Below are 20,381 nucleotides of genomic sequence, written 5' to 3'. Positions count from 1 at the left end.
AGATCTCTCTGTGCTTCTCAAATAAAATAAAAGCAAAATCTGATGAATCAATTTGAATACCAAGTGCCCTCATGCCCCCTCACATCCCCATTCTATTAACCTTCTAGGACTATCACAGTAGTTTCCTGTCTGTAGGCCTGTCACTCTGTTGTTCTTAAGAGAAAGCACAATTCTGATGAGATAGCCCTGTTTGCAAACCTTCTATGGCTCTTCATTGCCAAGATCCTCTGCAAGCTCTCTAGCCCAGATTCATTTTTCACATCCTATCTTTCTCTGTTTTATAAACTTGCTTTGGGATCTTCCTTCATGTATTTCCTCTGGTGAAAACTAGCCACTCTCTTCTGTGCTATTCCTCACACCATAACACACCCAGAGGATTCTGCTTACCCTCCCCACCAAACCTCCATCATCCTGAATTGTGACATCCTTCAGCACAGAAGTCTGTTATATGCATCCCCATATGCAGGTTCTGCATGGGAGTTGCATGTACTCTTATAGGACAACTGTTCTGTATACAGGCCAGTGTTGACTGAAAAGTTATCATGTGGCACAAAAATGCAAAAGCTTAGATTTCTACTACACACAAAGTAACGAAGGTCATCCAGCATGAAGTTGTGTGAAACACTAAATACAAAAATAGAAAAATTCATGACGTTTCAATGATGCTCCAAAGTTCAGGCCAACAAAAAAAGGGAAGGAAGGAATGAAGGAAGGGAGGGAGGGAAGAAGGGAGAGAGAGAGAGAAAGAAAAAAATGTATTGTGCAATAGCACTAATTTCTTATTCTAGAATTGTCCTGAGGTAGGCCTAGTGGTTAGGTCTCCCTTTGGGAAAATTATATTCTATGTCAGAGTACCTGAGTTTGAATTCCAGCTCCACTTCCTACTCCTGGCAAGGCATAACCAGAAGGTAATGTCTTAAGTAGTTGGGTCCCTGCCACCCAAATGGAAGAACAGGACAAATACCATAAATTAATAAACAAATAAATAATTTTAAATTGTTAACTAAAGAAAAAAAATAAAGTTTACGTTGCCTTTTCTGATTGATTGACCTATATTTCAAAAAATGAATAAATGTTTTATAATAATTATGAAAGAAATAATAGAATTGGAAAAAATCATCATTTAGCAATCCCACATGTAATAAAGAGTTGAGGCAATAATCATTAATGGATTAAATCATTAATGAAAGATTGATGAGAAACTTTATGATGTAGATTAGGCTGTGGCTACCTGGTCTAATAATCCAATTATCACTGCAAGTAGGACTTCAGATGCTGTGTGCAAACTACCCTAATGCCATATGAAACACTCAGCATACCTATGAAATATTCTTACCAAAAAACAAAATCAGAATCTAATCAAGCCATAAAACTGACTTCTAGGGCAATTAATACATCATTAAGATGCCTTTACCCCATTTCAGGATGCCTGGGTTTAGTGCCCTACTCTGGCTCCCTATCCCATCTTCCTGCAACCTGGGAGGCAGTAGATGATAGATGGTTCAAGTAGTTAGGTCCCTGCCACCCATGAGGGAGACCAGTATTAAGTTCCCAGCTCCGAGCTTCAGCCTGGCTCAAATCCAGCCATCATGGACATTTGGGGAGTGAACCAAAAGACAGAAAAGTATTGCCTGTATCATTCTCTGTTTGCCTCTCAAATAAAAATAAATAAATAAATAAATAAAGTTATTAAGAATGTCAAAAATTGATATCTAAAAGAAAAAAATTATTTCCCACTTAGGAGCTTCCAGGAAACATGAAAACTAGTTAGATAACACCACAAAGAAGGAAACAGATGAATCTAGAATGTGGGATAATCTCTAAGACAACTGCTGTGGTCTCTGCAGCAAGTTAGTGATGAGACAAGAAGCAGAGGGGTGGGGATAGAAGCTCTGAATGAAAGAAATAATGAATTCTATTGGATCCTGGTTCAAAGATCACACACACCTGTACTAAGCCTTGTAAGACAATTGTGGACATTTACCCTTATACTGGTATTAGACAATACTGAAGAAATATTGTTATTAGACAATACTGTATTAGACAACACTGAAGAAATATTGTTATTTCATTAGATATGATAATAGCAACATGGTGGGCATTGTGATGCTGTGTGTTAAAGCCCAAACTTGGGATGCCCGCATCCACTATTGGAGTACTGACTTGAGTCCTGGCTTTCCTACTCTTATCCAACTCCCTTAATATGCCTGGGAAACAGAGGATGATGGCTCAAGTACTTGAGTTCCAGCTGTGCACATAAGATTCTTGGATGGAGTTCCTGGCTCCTGGCTTCAGCCTAGCTCAGCCCCAGCTGCTTCAGATTTGCTAGAAAATAGTGCCTGAGACAGGGACATACTAAAATTTTACTGGGGGTGGAGGGGAAACCCAGAGCTAGAAAATCATTAAGGAGAAGAAAAGAACAGAGAAAAGGACATTGGGGCCAGCGCTGTGGCATAGTGGGTAAAATCGCCACCTGCAGTACCATCCCATATGAGCACCGGTTCGAGTTCCAGCTGCTCCACTTCCCATCCAGCTCTCTGCTATGGCCTGGGAAAGCAGTAGAAGATGGCCCAAGTCCTTAGGTCCCTGCAGCCGCATGAGAGACCCGGAAGAAGCTCCTGGCTCCTGGTTCCTGGCTCCTGGCTTCAGATCGGCGCAGCTCTGGCTGTTGAGGCCATGTGGAGAGTAAACCAGTGAACAGAAGAACTCTCTCTCTGCCTTTCCTCTCTCTGTGTAATTCTGACTTTCAAATAAATAAATCTTTAAAAAAAAAGGACATGGGAGAAGAAGCCTGCAGTATGGTTACCAACTGGGACCTTTACTGTCTACACAGCTGGTTGCTTGGGCACACAGCACACCCCAGGAAACATGTAGGAAACCCTACATAACAGAACAATCCTTCAGGAGAAGAAAGGGTAATTTTTTTTACTGGATTCTTCCTGCCTCTGTCTCTCATTTGTCAATACTTGTTCCATAAAGGAGGGCATGTGTGTGGAGAAAAAGCTTGGGGTGCAGTGGAGTGGAAACAGAGGCAGCTAACTGGGATTTATTTATTCTTACCATTTAAGACTTGAACCAATCAATGACTTTCAGGTTGAGTGAAGCCTCATCTATTAATTTAATGTCTTCTGAGTCAAATAATCATTCTGCTTGATCTTTGTTCATCTCAAAAATAACTCATCCAGGCCAACATCATTATTTTTGATTAACAAAATTATAGTCTCATAAATACATTGCTGCAGAGACGGAATGTAGGAGATGGCTCCACCATGGTGTCTTACACATATCCACACAGGCCCTGGACTCCAGGCCTGGCTGCTTGTCTAGGTCTTGGTGGATCACCCTTTATGCCTCCTAAAATGTGAGATCCTAAGTGGCTTGTGAGGAGCTGCTGCAAGGCTGTTTTTCATTCACCACCACCCCCGACCCTGCCCTGTCTCTTAGTCTGTGAGGAAGCCCTTGTGACAATTTCTCACTGCCCCCTGCCACCTGATGATGTGTGAGACTCTCTGCCTCACCCTCCTGACAGTACAGCTGCAGACTGGAGCATTGCTTGGCAGGTACATGACATTAGCTCCTCAGCAGCAAGGCATCCAGGTAGCAGCCATCTGGCCTCTTTGGTGTCAGTGTCACCCTGGTGCAAAGGGACATCAGAGCTGGCACTTTGAGCTTCTCTAACTTTCATTGTCCAGTAAATCATAAACTGTCTGAATCTAAACAATGATTCATTGTTTCCTTACTGACCAAATCTATCAGGCTTGCCTTTCCCACACACATTCTAAGCAGGAAATTTCACACCGTTTAACCTAAAGGGAGTCTTTACTCTTTTGTCTTTACCCTTTATTTTTCTACAGTGTAGATAGTCAGACACCACTACACAAACTAATTGGAAGATGTGGAAGGCTTAGACTTTTCAGAAGAGGGACCATTCTCTTAATGTCGTGGGATAACTTTTGGCTAACCTTCAAATGAATGAAAAGATTATTCTTGCAAGTTCAATCGGGATTCAGATCCCCTCAAAAACAAAGGTCAATCAGAAGTGTTTTCAACAAAGTCCCTTTATGTTCTACTCATAGTTAGACATTCCCTATGTTGGTTTTTGAAAGTCTTAGGAAAACTGCAATAAGAAAGAGATGCATCAAAGATCAAAGGAGGTGACCCAGGCCTCTCTAATACCAGGGTAAGGAAGGGAGGTAACCAGAGTGCCACCTTGCCTTGACTTCCAACACCTTATTCTCTTACTGATGCCAGCTTGAAGTGGGTCCTGCTTACTTGAAGAGTGAAGCAGTGGGGGCAGGAGACTGACTTGGCTTGAATCCAACTCCCTGGTTGTATCTTGTTGATTCTGGGTGGGAGTAGTCACTCAGCCCCTTGTTGGGCCTCGCTGACTGCACAGCTGTGATATGCCCTGTATTCCACCACCTCCTTGAACTAAGTTTCTGTGTGTATAGGGTCAGCTCCTTGCTGAACCTGCTGACCCCACCCCAGCAGGAAATCAGACAAGGGCCTGTTTCTGCCAGATGAAGATTGGAAGAGCAGCCTCCTGATCAGCCAGCCAACACCACCTTGTGGGGCATTCATTCATTCAAAAGGCAGACTGACAGAAAGATCTTCCAGCCATTGGTTTACTCCCAGAAGTTCATATGGGATGCTAGTGATGCAGGCAGCAGATTTACCCGCTATGCCAGAGCGCTGGCCCCTCAATGCACTCTTAACAATGCAACTAATATCTACAGAAAATGAAAAATTTTTTCTATGTGTGGAATATTTATCACATTAGAAAGATCAGTACTACCAGATAAATTCATGTTTTGTGTATTTAGAATTTTTATCTTTTAATATTTTAATATAAAATATTTGTATTACTATTTTCCAATTTCAGTTAGTGTTATTTAGTATCAAGTGATAATTTTCTCTTTTTTAAACTTTTTATATTGTCAAATAGAGATAATTTTTACATGTTGTTTAAATATATACTCTTATCAATGAGTTTGGTATTGTATCTACTTTTATAGAAAACCTCTGAAACTTTTAGTATAACCTCATCACCAAAAAGTGATTCACCACTTATCTTTTTTTTTCAAGATTTATTTATTTGAAAGTCAGAGTTACACAGAGAGAGAAGGAGAGGCAGAGAGAGAGAGGTCTTCCATCCAATGGTTCATTCCCCAATTGGCCACAGTGGCTGGAGCTGTGCCTATCCGAAGCCAAGAGCCAGGAGCTTCTTCCAGGTCTCTCATGCGGGTGCAGGGTCCCAAGGACTTGGACCATCTTCTACTGCTTTCCCAGGCCATAGCAGAGAGCTGGATCAGAAGTGGAGCAGCTGCGACTTGAACAGGCATCCATATAGGATGCCAGCACTGCAGGCGGCGGCTTTACCCATTATGCCACAGCACCCACTTATTCTTATGGTCACTCATCATTGTTTAAAACTTGTAAATATTATAAAAAGACACAGAGTAAGTTATGACTTAGAACTTTCCAGAAATTTCTGGGGTTTTAAAAATCTGAGTCTTGACTCTGTCAGAGATTTAGAAACTCTATGAAGCTGTGGCTCATTTCTTTTAACAGAAACTTTTTAAAATTTCTTTTGCAATGTCAAGCCTTAATTACATTTTTTCTCTCTTTCTAACTCCTACATGCAAACCTACTTGGTCATTCCAGGCACACTGATGCAGGAAAATCATGGCATATGCTAAAATAACTTGAGAATACCCAGGCTCTCAAAGGAAAGGCAAGAATTTGATAGCTGTCTTCATAAACTTCAAGGGCCATTCTGAACAAGAGAGATTGCATTTATTCTGTGTGACCCAAGAAGAGAGAATTAAGATAAACGAAATGGAGTTACAAGTAAGAAAATTTTGATTTACTATATATACAGTCACACTTTAGTAACTACAGGACTCTAAACAGAGAGCAGATCGGGTCAAGAAATAGTAATTTCCTGTTAAGGAAAAAGGCTAAACAACCACATATTGGTGTATGGATCTTTCTGTCTCTATAATCTCATTTTTATTCTCCTACTTAGATACACAGGACATGTATTAAAATTGCCAATTATGGATGAAAATAATGAGATTCTGATAGTATTTTACTTAGGATTCTTTGTAAATTATAGAACAACTTGAGATAGCCTAAACAAAAACAAAATTCAAATACATGGGTACATCAAAAAGTTCTTTGTCCAGGTTGATAAGTCACTGGGCTAAATCACTAGGTGTTTAGGCTAGTGATGTAGAAGCCACTTAAGACACCCATGTTCCACATCAGAGTAACTCGGTTCAATTCCCAGCTCTGACTCTTGATTTGGGCTTCCTGCCAATGCAGACTCTGGGGAGCAGCAATGATGGGAGACCTGAATTGTGTTTCCATCTCTTGGCTTTTGCAGGCATCTGGGAGAATGAACTAGCAGATGGAAGCTTTCTTTCTCTGTGTCTGTTCCTCTCTCTTTCTGCCTCTCAAATATGTTTTTCAAATGTTCCTGGGAAAATTGCATTAAAAGATATGTTTACAGAATTTTTTTTAAAATACTTGCATAGCTTGTATAAGTTGAATTTTATTCCATGAGCTTTTTTGAAGACCTCTCTTCTCAGATTGTGGTGGTGTTTCACAGAACTTATAATGTCACTATAATGCAGCTGGGCTCCAGGGTGGGACTGAAGCCATCTTACCCTCTCTGTCTTGACTCTCTCAAACAACTGCTGTGTTCTCACATTCTACAAATGTATTTCCTTTTATATTTTTCTTTTTTAAGAATTATTTTTATTTATTTGAAGGGCAGAGTTATAGAGAGATTGAGGGGAGAGAAAGATAGAGAGATCTTGCAGCTGCTGTTTCACTCCCCAGATGGCCACAATGACGGGGGCTGGGTCAGGCCGAAGCCAGGAGCTTCTTCCAGGTCTCTCATGTGGGTGTAGGGGCCCAAGGACTATCTTCTAACGCTTTCCCAGGTGCATTAGCAGGAAGCTGGATTGGAAGTGGAGCAGCCAGGACTCAAACCAGTACCTAAATGAGATGCTGGCATTGCAGGTGGTGGCTTAACATTTTACATTACAACAGCCCTGCAAATCTATTTTCTATGCTTCCCATCCACATGAAAGGTAAAAGATATATCACTCAGGAGATCAATGTAGAATGATTGGGTGTTTCGATTATTTGGGACATAATGGAGCCAATTAATCACATCATTCTACCTTCTGAGTTCGAAATCAAATGAGATATAGCTACAGTAAAACTGGATCGGAGAATGTGGTCTGGACTCGGAGCAGAAATATAGTTTTCTACAACCTTCCTTTGGATGTAACTCACTCAGGCCAGGCAGCTTATCTGGCAATTGCATTTCTTGCATCTTAGGAATGGGTCTAACCCGGTGAGTTTATCATGTGCCAATGCCACCCAAGAGGTAAGCACACTGCCCTTGGAAATGTGCAAAAAGAAAATAAAGGATTTGGTCAGACACATGCAATAACTTACTAATTGAGTCACCACACTGATTCCCACAGGGATGAAGAAAGGAGAGAAAGGACACAAACTTTCTTCATATTATTTCCAAGAGACTGAGATTTCTCTGTGCAGACCAAGGCAGGAATGTGGAGGTGGGAAGAAAACAGGCTTTCCACAATTATCAAATCTTTGTCTGGAGATAAGAAGCTAATTTGCTCCCCTTTGAACCTGGTGTTTATCTTGAGCCAATCAATTATGTCTTTAGCAGGGTCTCTAAATGGGAAAACAGCAGTGTACATGGATAATCATTATGGATGGAGAAGCAATTCCTAGTAAATGATGGCTAGGCACATATCTCATAGTTACACACAGAACACACACACACTTCTCTCTTTTCATGATAAAAGTATTCCTAACTAATGAGATCTAGGCACCCCATCTTCCAATGCAAGTGCACATATATACACCTTTACACTCACACCTGCTCCACAATGGAAGACCAAGTAAATGGATAATCCATTACATGCTGTCTGAAGGCTTTTACTCACCCTTGTGTATCATTTCCAAGTGGTGTTCATTTCCTCTTTTAACACAATTTTCATTTGCTCCCCCCCCCTTTTTTTTTTTACAATTTGAAGGTTGAATTAAAAACAAACATCCTCCCCCCGGCCCCAGCCCCGATCCAACATATACTACACTCAGGGGCAATGCTCATGTACAGAAGTAGCAAAAGGAAGAAGGCTTCACATAGTTGTTACTGGTCTAGATTACACTATTTTGCTAGACATGCTAGCTATGGTTTAACAAGCAAAAGAACAAATGGCTTGAATGGGCATAATTTTGACTCACTTCTGCGACAAATTTCTCAGTGACCCAATGATAAACTTCCAGCTGGTGTTACTTTCCTTCAGATTGTGTCTGAAGATTTCTTCAGAATTGAGTCTCCATTCTCATCTGCTTTGAGTCAGATACAGGGCCCTTTCACCAGGCTTAGTTTTTCACTGTCTGCCTTTCTGGGTAGTTTTGCATTCATTTTGATTATGTTTGTTAAAATCCAACACTGCAAACCTCACTGGGTAATGCCTGAAAATACCCAGGCTTCTGAACTGAATAGTTGGGACTTGCCCATTCCACTCAGGCCTTGGTTTGTCTGGTTGGGTGAAGCGACTCTGAAAGTTCTCTACACACAGTGCTCACTGAGACATGAGGTATGAACTCTGGCCTGACTGGGGGGCTAGCCAGAAGAGCAGACTCCCTTCTTTTTAAATTAGCAATGGCATCTGGACTTTGTTCCCCTAGTGCCACCAGTGGGAGGTGCTTTGGTAGGATGGGGGTGGGTAGGTAGGGTACTGGACAGTGTTTCCCTACATACTGTTTCTTCCAGGATCTCCTCATTCCTGCTCCCAGGATCTTGAACTTTTCAGTAAAGATGTTTACTTATTTGGTTCACAAAAAGAAGAGTCAGTTGAGGATTGCACTACATCAAATCACAAACACTGAACTTAGAATCTGAAGCTATGCAGCAATGGCAGTGGCATTGAGTTCTGGTATCAGGAATGCCAGTGACAGTAGTGCTGGGAGAAGCTTCCAGTGTCTGGTGACACAGGGGTGACTGCTTGACAGTGAAAACAGCCATGGCCTAATTCCAGTTATTTATTTATTTTTTTAAAGGTTTCTTTTTGGCTGGCGCCGCAGCTCACTAGGCTAATCTTCCGCCTTGCGGCGCCAGCACACTGGGTTCTAGTCCCAGTTGGGGTGCTGGATTCTGTCCCGGTTGCCCCTCTTCCAGGCCAGCTCTCTGCTGTGGCCCGGGAGTTCAGTGGAGGATGGCCCAAGTGCTTGGGCCCTGCACCCCATGGGAGACCAGGAGAAGCACCTGGCTCCTGGCTTTGGATCAGCGCGATGCGCCGGCCGCAGCGTGCCGGCCGCGGTGGCCATTGGAGGGTGAACCAACGGCAAAAGGAAGACCTTTCTCTCTGTCTCTCTCTCTCTCACTGTCCACTCTGCCTGTCCAAAAAAAAAAAAAAAAAAAAAAAAGGTTTATTTTTATTTATTTGAAAGACAGAGTTATAGAGAGAGAGAGAGACAGAGAGAGTGATCTTCAATCCTCTGGTTCACTCCCCATGTGGCTACAACGACCGGAGCTGTGCTGATCCAAAGCCAGAAACCAGGAGCTTCTTCTGGGTCTCTTGGGTGGGTGCAGGGGCCTAAGGACTTAGGCCATCCTCTACTGATTTCCCAGGCCATAGCAGAGAGCTGGATTGGAAGAGGAGCAACCAGGACTAGAACTGGCGTCCATATGAGATGTCGATGCTTCAGGCCAGGGCTTTAACCCGCTGCACCACAGTGCCACCCCCACAGTTATATCTTCAGTGTAATCATAGCTGTCCCAGGCTATGGCCTTTCATGATTGTCACTCATTGTTTTTCTTCTTCTTTTTTATTTTTAAAATTTATTTATTTATTAGAAAGTCAAATGTACACAGAGAGAGAAGGAGAGGCGGGGAGAGAGAGGTCTTCCATCTGCTGGTCCACTCCCCAATTGGCCACAATGGCCAGAGCTGTGCCAATCCGAATCCAGGAGCCAGGAGATTCATCTGGGTCTCCCATGTGGGTGCAGGGGCTCAAGGACTTGGGCCATCTTGTACTGCTTTCCCAGGCCACAGCAGAGAGCTAGATCAGAAGTGACGCAGCAGAGACTCGAAACAGTGCCCATATGGGATGGCTGCACTGCAGGTGGTGGCTTTACTGGCTATGTCACAGTGCTGGTTCCTCACTGTTCTTCTAAGTCTAGTCTTCAGTCTTTTCACTGGTTCTATGGGCATTTTTATATGCTTCCAATAATTGTTGTTTTTTTTTTAAATTTTTTTTTATTTTTTTATTTTTTTTGACAGGCAGAGTGGACAGTGAGAGAGAGAGACAGAGAGAAAGGTCTTCCTTTGCCGTTGGTTCACCCTCCAATGGCCACCGCGGCCGGCGCGCTGCGGCCGGCGCACCGCGCTGATCCGATGGCAGGAGCCAGGATCCAGGTGCTTTTCCTGGTCTCACATGGGGTGCAGGGCCCAAGCACCTGGGCCATCCTCCGCTGCACTCCCTGGCCACAGCAGAGAGCTGGCCTGGAAGAGGGGCAACCGGGACAGAATCCAGTGCCCCAACCGGGACTAGAACCCGGTGTGCCGGCGCCGCTAGGTGGAGGATTAGCCTAGTGAGCTACGGCGCCGGCCCAATAATTGTTTTGTCTTTAAGGTATACCAGAGTCATGTTTTGTCCTTAGTAACTAACAACTTGCCTGTATTCCACTGAGCTCCCAATGGGTGAGGCCCTTGGAGAAGTGACCTAATGGTCAGAGATATACTCCTAAGCAGGAAGAGTCACTGCCAGGGAAGAGGGGATGGACAGATACCACGATACCTCTTATTTTGCAAGAATATTTATCAAATTGCCTAAGATCATAGAGGAGATTAATATCAGAATTCTAAGAAGAACCTAAATATGTTGGCAATCAATATTGGGTTTATTTTTTTGTCCTGAGGATGAATTCTAACTTGTGAATTAATAGTTATCAAGGAGGCCTAAAGTTATAAATACAAAGATCAATATTAGGATTTTACAGTCTCAATAATTTGTTCTTTCACCAAGTTTAAAAACCAATTAAAGGGGCTGATGCTGTGGTGCAGTGAATTAGGCCACAGTCTGTAGCATCAGCATCCCATATAGGCACTGATTCAAGTCCAGGCTGCACCACTTTCAATTCGGTTCCCTGCTGATGCTCCTGGGAAAACAGCAAAGGACAGCTCAAGTCTCTGGGTCCCTGCACCCATATGGGAGACCCAGAAGAAGCTCCTGGCTCCTGGTTTTGGCCTCACCCAGCTCTGGTCCTGGAGGCCATTTGGGGAGTGAACCAGCAGATGGAAGACCTCTCTCTGTCTCGCCTCTCTCTCTGTAACTCTTCCTTTCAAATAAATAAATATTTAAAAAACAAAACCAATTAAAAATAAAACACTGAATTTAAACAACTTAGTTCTTTCAAAATAACTGGTTACTTAATTAAATGTTATTATTTCCTTAAACTACTATTCTACTATTCTAATAGAGGGTAGAGGAATGAATTATTGATAAAACTCATAGGTGGGGCCCACGCTATGGTGCAGTGGGTTAAAGCCCTAGCCTGAAGCACTGGCATTCCATATGGGTTCCAGTTCTAGTCCTGGCTTCTCCTCTTCCAATCCAGCTCTCTACTATGGCCTGGGAAAGCCATGGAAGAAGTTCTTGGGTCCCTGCACCCACGTGGGAGACCTGGAGGAAGCTCCTGGCTCCTGGCTTCAGATTGGCCCAGCTTTAGCCATTGCAGCCATTTGGGGAGTGAACCAATGGATGGAACACCTCTCTGTCTCTGCCTCTCTCTGTAACTTTGTCTTTCAAATAAATACAAATGAAATCTTTAAAACAAAACCTCACCGTTTTTTTAAAAGATTTATTCATTTATTTGAAAGGCAGAGAGAGAGAGAGATATCTTCCTTCCACTGGTTCACTCCCCAAATGGCTGCAGTGGCCATAGGTGGGCCATTCTGAAACCAGGAGTTGGTAACTTCTTCTGGATCTCCCACATGGGCTCAGGGGTCCAAGTACTTGGGCCATCTTCTGCTGCTTTCACAGGCACATTAATAGAGAGCTGGATCAGAAGCGGAGCAGCTGGGACTCAAATTGGTGCCCTTATGAGAGGCCTGCACCGCAGGCAGCAACACTATGCCACGGTGTCAGCCCCTCATAGGTAATTTTAAATTATGTTACAAATACTTTAATACATTCCACCACATCATACAAAATAAAACTGCAATTTGAGTTATCTCCATTAATTGTTTAATTCTGCAGAGGAGATACTCTCTGAAATTAAGCAAAATAATGAAGGGAAGTAAAGATTTAAATAATCAGCCCAACTATTTCAAAATAATTGGTTACTTAATTAAATGTTACTATTTCCTTAAACTTTGTAAACCTATCCTGAACACTACTATTCTAATAGAGGATAGAGGAATGAATTATTGATAAAACTCACAGATGGGGCTCTCGCTATGGTACAGTGAGTTAAAGCCCTAGCCTGAAGCACTGGCATTCCATATGGGTGCCAGTTCTAGTCCTGGCTTCTCTTCCAATCCAGCTCTCTACTATGGCCTGGGAAGGCCATGGAAGAAGTACTGGGGCCCCTGCACCCACGTGGGAGACCTGGAGAGTCTTAGCTCTTGCTATTTTTTTTTTTTTTTAATTTGACAGGTACAGTTATAGACACAGTGAGAGAGAGAGAGACAGAGAAAGGTCTTCCTTCCATTGGTTCACTCCCCAAATGGCCGCTATGGCCGGCACTGTGCTGATCTGAAGCTAGGAGCCATGTGCTTCTTCCTGGTCTCCCATGCGGGTGCAGGGGCCCAAGGACTTGGGCCATCCTCCACTGCCCTCCCCGGGCCACAGAAGAGAGCTGGACTGGAAGAGGAGCAGCCGGGACTAGAACCCGGTGCCCATGTGAGATGCTGGCGCGGCAGGCAGAGGATTAGCCAAGTGAGCCACATGCCAGCCCAAGAGTTGCTATTTGAATTCTACTTGTACACAACTAATGTTGGAGTCAAGGAGCCAGTGATGTGTCTCAGTGGGTTAAGCCACCCCTTGTGACATTGGCATTCCATATGGAAGCATTGGTTTGAGTGCCAGTTGCTTTGCTTCTGATCTAGCTCCCTTCTAATGTGCCTGGGAAGGCAGTGGAAGATGACCTGAGTAGTTGGGCTCTTGCCACCCACGATCTCCCGGCTCTTGGCTTCAGCATAGCCCTGCTCTGGCTATTGTGGCCATCTGGGGAGCTAACCACTGAATGAAAGATCTCTCTCTGTCTCTCTCTCTCTCTGTGTTTCTGTACCACCACTCTGCCTTTCAAATAAATAAGTCTTTTTAAAAAGTTGGAGTCAAATATTCTAAGTAAACTGTACAATAATGAACAGAGATTACCCCTGAGCACCATTAACTAACGTTAACTGCATGTTAAAAAATGGAGGACTTCTAGACTTCTGAAGACATGAATGAGGCCATTAGAACTCTGTAAATGTTCCTCCTACTCTCCCATCTGCAATAACAGGAACAAATCATAAAGGATTAATATTTAAATGCTTAAGAATATGTGTTTCAATACTTTTGAAAACCTCAAGCAACTCTTTTTAATTGGCAAATCATTGTATACTTGCAGACTTTACCTTTGTTGTAGTGATGAGCCAGATGATATCTACCCTTTTGAGAGCCAGTCATCGTTCACGGTTTATGAAGAAAGCAATTATATGAAAGGGCTTCAAAAATTCAGAGAAGGCCGGCACCGCAGCTCAATAGGCTAATCCTCCACCTTGCGGCGCCGGCACACCGGGTTCTAGTCCTGGTCGGGGCACCGGATTCTGTCCCGGTTGCCCCTCTTCCAGGCCAGCTCTCTGCTATGGCCTGGGAGTTCAGTGGAGGATGGCCCAAGTGCTTGGGCCCTGCACCCCATGGGAGACCAGGAGAAGCACCTGGCTCCTGGCTTCAGATCAGCGCCATGAGCCGGCCACAGCGCGCCAGCCGCGGCAGCCATTGGAGGGCGAACCAACGGTAAAGGAAGACCTTTCTCTCTGTCTCTCTCTCTCTCACTGTCCACTCTGCCTGTCAAAAAAAAATTTTTTTCAGAGAAAATGTGTATTATGAAAAAACTATGCATGGGTTTCAAAATTATTTTGCACCAAAAAATAAACACTTAAAATTGTAATCTATTTATATTTATTCATTTGAGAAGCAAAGAAACAGAAGCAGGCAGACAGTGAAAGAGACTCCTGTCCACTGGTTCACTGCCCAAATGCTTGCAATAGCTGGAGCTAGACCAGGCCAAAGTCAGAAACTAAGAATTCAATCCAGGTTTCCCACATGGGTAGCAGGAACACCATGACTTAAGCCATCATGGCTACCTGCAAGGGTTCACATCAGTAGGAAGCTGGAATCAGGAGCTGCAACTGGGAGTTGAATCCAACAGATATGGGACATGAACTTCTTACCTAGCATTTTAATTGTGAGGCCAAATGCCCATCCCTACATTTATTTTTCTATGAACTTTTAAAGTACCCTTGTGTAGGATAACTCAAATAAGCAACAGTGATAAGAACAGGCATATTTTATTCTTTGCTTCAGGATTGGAAGTGCCTGTAATTCAGCTTCAAAATAAGAAAGGCAACAGGTAAAATATATTCCCATGGATTAAAGAATGTTAGTAACCGTGATATTCATTGGTCAGCAATTACTATAACACTAAAGTATAGCGACCTAAAAGAACAAGCTTCTATTTTTGTCCACATGTCTATGGATTAGCTGGGGTTGGCTGATTCAGGCTGGGCATGACTGGTGTGATTCTGTTCTGCATGTGCCTCATTCTCTTTGAGCCACAAATGAAGCAATGATAATGCTAGTATTTCTTAAAGTAGAGACTTGTTGAAGGTTTACTGTGTGCCAGACTCTGCTAAAAATATTTTTAAGTATTATCTCCCTTGTTTCTCACAAAAACACTATAAAGTAGGTACTACTGCTATCCTGATTTTATAGATGAGGCAATGAAGGAGGACCTTTCTTAAACCTGTGAAGTTAGTATAAAAATGCACATGGACACACAAACACAGGTCTCTATTTCATTTCCAGAGAGTTCTTACGATGAAAAGTTGCTCTTTCATATTCAGTAAAATTATTTTGTGTATAAAATTAAGTCATTGGTCTTACCTTGGCCTCAACACACACACAAGATAAAAATGATATTTCATGAATTAAATGATATAGTAAAATCACCAAGATGATATTGCAAATATAATCTAAATAATCCTCACAATTGGCATAACAGTCATTGATAAAATATTCAAATAGGCAGGGCAGTTTCACCCAATTTGAAGTTATCCAATTATACAAAAAATTATCAGATAAGGGAAAACATGATGTTGAAGTCCAGGTTTCCCACATGGGTACCTATACTGTTTCCTTCATCTACTAGCCTAGTGAACTTGTCCAAAAAATTATTTATTTATTTATTGAAAGGCGGAGCAACAGAGAGACAGAGACAGAGGGAGGGAGAGAGAGAGAGAGAGAAACAGAAAGAGAGAGAGAGAAAGAGAGAGAAAACTTCCCATCCACTGATTCACTCCCTAAATGGCTACAACAGCTAGGTCTGAGCCAAGCCAAAGATAGGAGTCAGGAACTCCATCTAGGTCTGTCACACGGGTGGCAGGGGACATCTTCTGCTGCCTTTCCTGGAGAATTAGCAGGAAGCTAATGGGAAGCAAAGTAGCTGGAACTTAAGGCTCCAACCAGTGTCACAAGCAATAGCTTAACCTGCTGTGCCACAATGCCAGCCCCAGAAAATAAGCCCTTTTGAAAGAATAAACAACAGACAGAATTGGAGACAGGGCTAGGGGGAGGGTGGAGTTATGGTGTTCCTGGGAAAGCAGCAGAAGATGGCTCAAGTCCTTGGGCACCTGTACCCAAGTAGGAGACCTGCAGGGAGTTCCTGGCTCTTGGCTTCAGCCTGGCCCAGCCCTGGCTGTTGCCAGTATTTGGGGAGTGAACATAATGGATAGAAGGTCTCTCTTTCTCTCTCTCTCTTTCTCTAACTCTTCCTTTCAAACACATAAATAAATTTTTGGAGGGAAGGAGAGAGAATTGGGGGTGGGGGAGATAGAAGGGAACATTTTTGATAATACTTTTTAAAAATAATAAATATATTTTGTTAATAAGAAGTAGGTAAAACCTAGTTAATGTTGACATTATTTATAATTTGGAAAATGTGAATTTGTTCAAAAGTAAAGTATTATTTATACTAAAGGTTTACCTAGCATGATGAGAGAACTTATGCATATAATCACTGTTAAGGATCATAAGGTTGTTAGAGATTTCAAAGTGGTAAAATACAAATATTAAATGAACATGTATTGGGGCCAACATTGTGGTGTAGTGCATAAAACCACTGCCTACAACATTGGCATCCTGGTTGTGTACAGGCTCCTTCACTTACTTTTTTTTTTTTAATATTTATTTTTTTATTTGAAAGTCAGAGTTACACAGAGAGAGAAGGAGAGGCAGCTGGTTCACTCCCCAATTGACCGCAACAGCCGGAGCTGAGCCGATCCAAAGCCAGGAGCCAGGAGCTTCTTCCAGGTCTCCCACGTGGGTGCAGGGGCCCAAGGACTTGGGCCATATTCTACTGCCTTCCCAGGCCATAGCAGAGAGCTGGATTGGAAGTGGAGCAACCGGGGCTCGAACAAGTGCCCATTTAGGATGCGGACACTGAAGGAAGCGGCTTTACCCACTTTGCCACAGCACCGGCCCCTCCTTCACTTCCAACCCAGAACCCTGCTAATGTGTACTGGAAAACAGCAGCAGATGGCCCAAGACCTTGGACCCCTGCAACCATGTAGGAAACTTGGATGAAGCTCCTGGCTCCTGGCTTGGCCTTGGTGGTTGTGGCTATGCAGGGAGTGAAACAGCAGATGGAAGATCTCTTTCTCTGTCTCTCCTTCTCTAACTCTGACTTTCAAATAAATCTTTTTATAAAAAATAAGCATATATTAAAGATTTTATGTAACTCATTAATGAGAATCCAGAACACACACCTGACCTGGGGCTGGCTCGCTAGACAACACCCCACCCACTCCAGCGCAGGCCCTTTCTAAAGTCTTGAGCTTCTGCTAGCAAGAGACTTCGTGCTCCTGCTCACGGCTGGGGTTGGAGGTCAGGGTGAACATCTTGCAGACCAAAGAAGGAAGATGCTGGAGGAGATTTAAAAGGACCCAGAGAAACCCAACCACCAATGGAAGATATCCGAGCCTCTGCAGATGTGAGTCATCCAGCTAGCTACAGAGCTGCACTTGGGTGGATGCAATCTCAAGAGAACAGACTGATTTGGCCAAAGAAGTCTACCCAGAAGCCAGGAAAAAAAGGGACACAAGTTGCAATTGTTTTTATGGATGTTAAAGGACCTGGACAAGGAAATCAACAGCACCGTGTCTGGTGGAAAGGGGACTGATGATTCCATGACCCTGTGGTCACAGAAGTTCCAAAAAGGAGCTTATTTAGATATAGTGATTACTCCTTCAGATCTGGGCACCACCCCCACCACAGAGCATGAGACCATATCAAACTCCCTTTACTGTTTCTTGCTTTCTTTCTTTCTTTCTTTTTTTTTTTTTTTTGGACAGGCAGAGTGGACAGTGAGAGAGAGAGAGAGAGAGATAGAGAGAAAGGTCTCCCTTTTTGCCGTTGGTTCACCCTCCAATGGCCGCCACGGCCGGCGCGCTGCAGCCAGCGCATCGTGCTGATCCGAAGCCAGGAGCCAGGTGCTTCTCCTGGTCTCCCATGCGGGTGCAGGGCCCAAGCACCTGGGCCATCCTCCACTGAACTCCCGGGCCACAGCAGAGAGCTGGCCTGGAAGAGGGGCAACCGGGACAGAATCCGGCGCCCCGACTGGGACTAGAATTCGGTGTGGCGGCACCACAAGGCAGAGGATTAGCCTATTGAGCCACGGCACCAGCCCCCTTTACTGTTTCTTGAATTTATTTTTCAGTCAGTTATGTGAAATAGAATTAAATACTCTTTTTCTTCTCCAATTGAACCTTTGAATTGGAAGATTTGGATGTGCTACAATATGAATATTAATAGAAAGTTTCTCTGTTTCAAGCTCTTCAGTAAAACATGTAGAAAACTGCTCTTCACATTCTTTGTAAAACTGTATTGTTAAATACATGTGTGCAAGCCTGCGGCGCCAGCACCCCAGTTCTAGTCCCAGCTGGGGCGCCAGATTCTGTCCCGGTTGCTCCTCTTCCAGTTCAGCTCTCTGCTGTGGCCCGGGAGTGCAGTGGAGGATGGCCCAAGTGCTTGGGCCCTGCACCCGCATGGGAGACCAGGAGGAAGCACCTGGCTCCTGGCTTTGGATCAGCTGCAGCATGCCGGCCGTAGTGGCCATTTAGGGGGTGAACCATCGGAAGGAAGACCATTCTCTCTGTCTCTCTCTCTCACTGTCTAACTCTGCCTGTTAAAAAAAATGAGGTTACCAATAAGATATTCCAAAAAAAAAAAAAAAAAAAAAAAAAAGGGACCGGCATTGTGGTGTAGCAGGTAAAGCTGCCAGTTGCAAAGTCGGCATCCCATATAGGCACTAGTTCATGTCCCGACTGCTCCACTTCTGATCCAGCTCCCTGTTATTAGCATGGGAAAGCAGTGGAAGATGGTCCAAGTGCCTGGGCCCCTGCACCCATGTGGGAGACCCAGATGAAGCTTCTGGCTTCTGGCTTCAGCCCAGCCCTGGCCAATGCAGCCATCTGGAGAATGAACCAACAGATGGAAGATCTCTTGCTGTCTCTCCCTCTCTCTTTAACTGTATTTCAAATAAATAATTTAAAAAAAGGATATTCCAAAAATGAAAAGGAATAGATACATGCAGGCAGTCAGGAATGCTGATGTGAATTTGCTAATAGATATACCAAAATAAATAAATAAGTAAATCCTATAAGTACTAAATTATGCTTGGGATAATCTTTTCTACAGAAAGAAAATCAATTGTATCTGGCTAAAATTCATTTGCATATCTATTGATAAGAATAATTTGCATTTTACTGTCAGTCAGCTTCCTACAACTTCCTTGCTTATCAAATAGCCCAGCCGGACACTCCAAAGCACAGTTCTAAAAGATTCTAATACCTTGAAGGCTAAAGACAATGTCTACCAGTGCCTTGAAAGAGCCCTCAGTAATCATGCCCTTTTCAAAAACTTTCGCAGTTCTTCCTGACAGTTTTTCTAGGACATCCAGGAGGAAAACTGGCAGAATCTTGCCAATCACATGAAAATTTACCAGATTTGAAATATGTTATTATTTTTTAAGACATGAGAATCTGTAAGACAAGAAATAATTAAGGAAAGTTATAATATTATTTTAAAAAATTCTTCTCCATTACATTCTTCAAATAAGCCTATTAATCAGTACAAAAGCTCAGATGGAAACTGAAAAAAAAAAGGAAGGGAAAATTATCAACCATTTGCCAAATTTGTTTTTAAAAATGGTATTATATTACTAATGACAAGTTGTGATCATTACAAACAAGCTGAGGATCTTGTTTATGTTAACAGATCAAATGAGATTCAGGCATCTGCAAAGAAATTATAATGATAGTTAATATGCACACGAAATTATGTTCAGCATCACTAGTTATTAGGAAATGCAAATCAAAGCTGCAATAAGATACCACTTCACACCCATTAGGAAGAGTATTATTTAAAAAAATAAGAAAGAGCATGAAAGTAAGAAGTGTGAGGATGTGGAGGAATTGGAATCATCTTGAGTTGCTGGTGGAAATATATAATTTTGCAGCCCCAGTGGGAAACAATATTATGGTTCCTCAAAAAGCTAAGCATGGAATTACCACATAAAAAAGCAATTCTTTTTCCTAGGGCAAAACCTGCATGGCTTAGTTAGGTTTATACCCCAACCCTAACTTTCTTTCTCTCTCCACTCCCATATATATATACATATAAAACTTCCTCTAGAATTAATCAAAATTTTAAAAAGTCAGAGTTGTTTTTCCTATGCCAAAGACAGTGATACCAAGAGGACTTGCAGTGTTGCTAAATTCCCCTCAGTTTATTACCATTAGATCATTCCACCTTTGTCTCAGTCTGTTTCTCCAAGTCTATCTACTTTTTCATCAAACCTAGTACAAAAGTATACAAGTCAGGACCATTTTCTTTGGGTCTTTGTTTCCTTATGAAAGTCCTCATGTCACCTGAAACTGATATTAAATAGATTTGTGTGCCATTAACCTAGGATGGTTGAGGAAAAGACACCTATTTTTCCTATTGTCAAATTGTAGAAGCAATCTGAGTATCCATCAACAGATGAATAGATGAATAAAA

The 20,381-nt window shown here is 42.8% G+C and overlaps 1 pseudogene; it reads left to right on the top strand.

The window, feature by feature from the left end:
* Window positions 1-4,133: 4,133 nt before the first annotated feature.
* The window catches only part of LOC127491538 (histone deacetylase complex subunit SAP18 pseudogene), a 28,384-nt pseudogene continuing 12,136 nt past the window's right edge, over window positions 4,134-20,381 (top strand).

The sequence above is a fragment of the Oryctolagus cuniculus genome, chromosome 3 (assembly GCF_051225735.1).
Source record: "Oryctolagus cuniculus isolate XC-2025 breed Fujian yellow rabbit chromosome 3, ASM5122573v1, whole genome shotgun sequence".
NCBI lineage: Eukaryota > Metazoa > Chordata > Mammalia > Lagomorpha > Leporidae > Oryctolagus > Oryctolagus cuniculus.
This window is presented reverse-complemented; position numbering and strand designations above follow the sequence as displayed.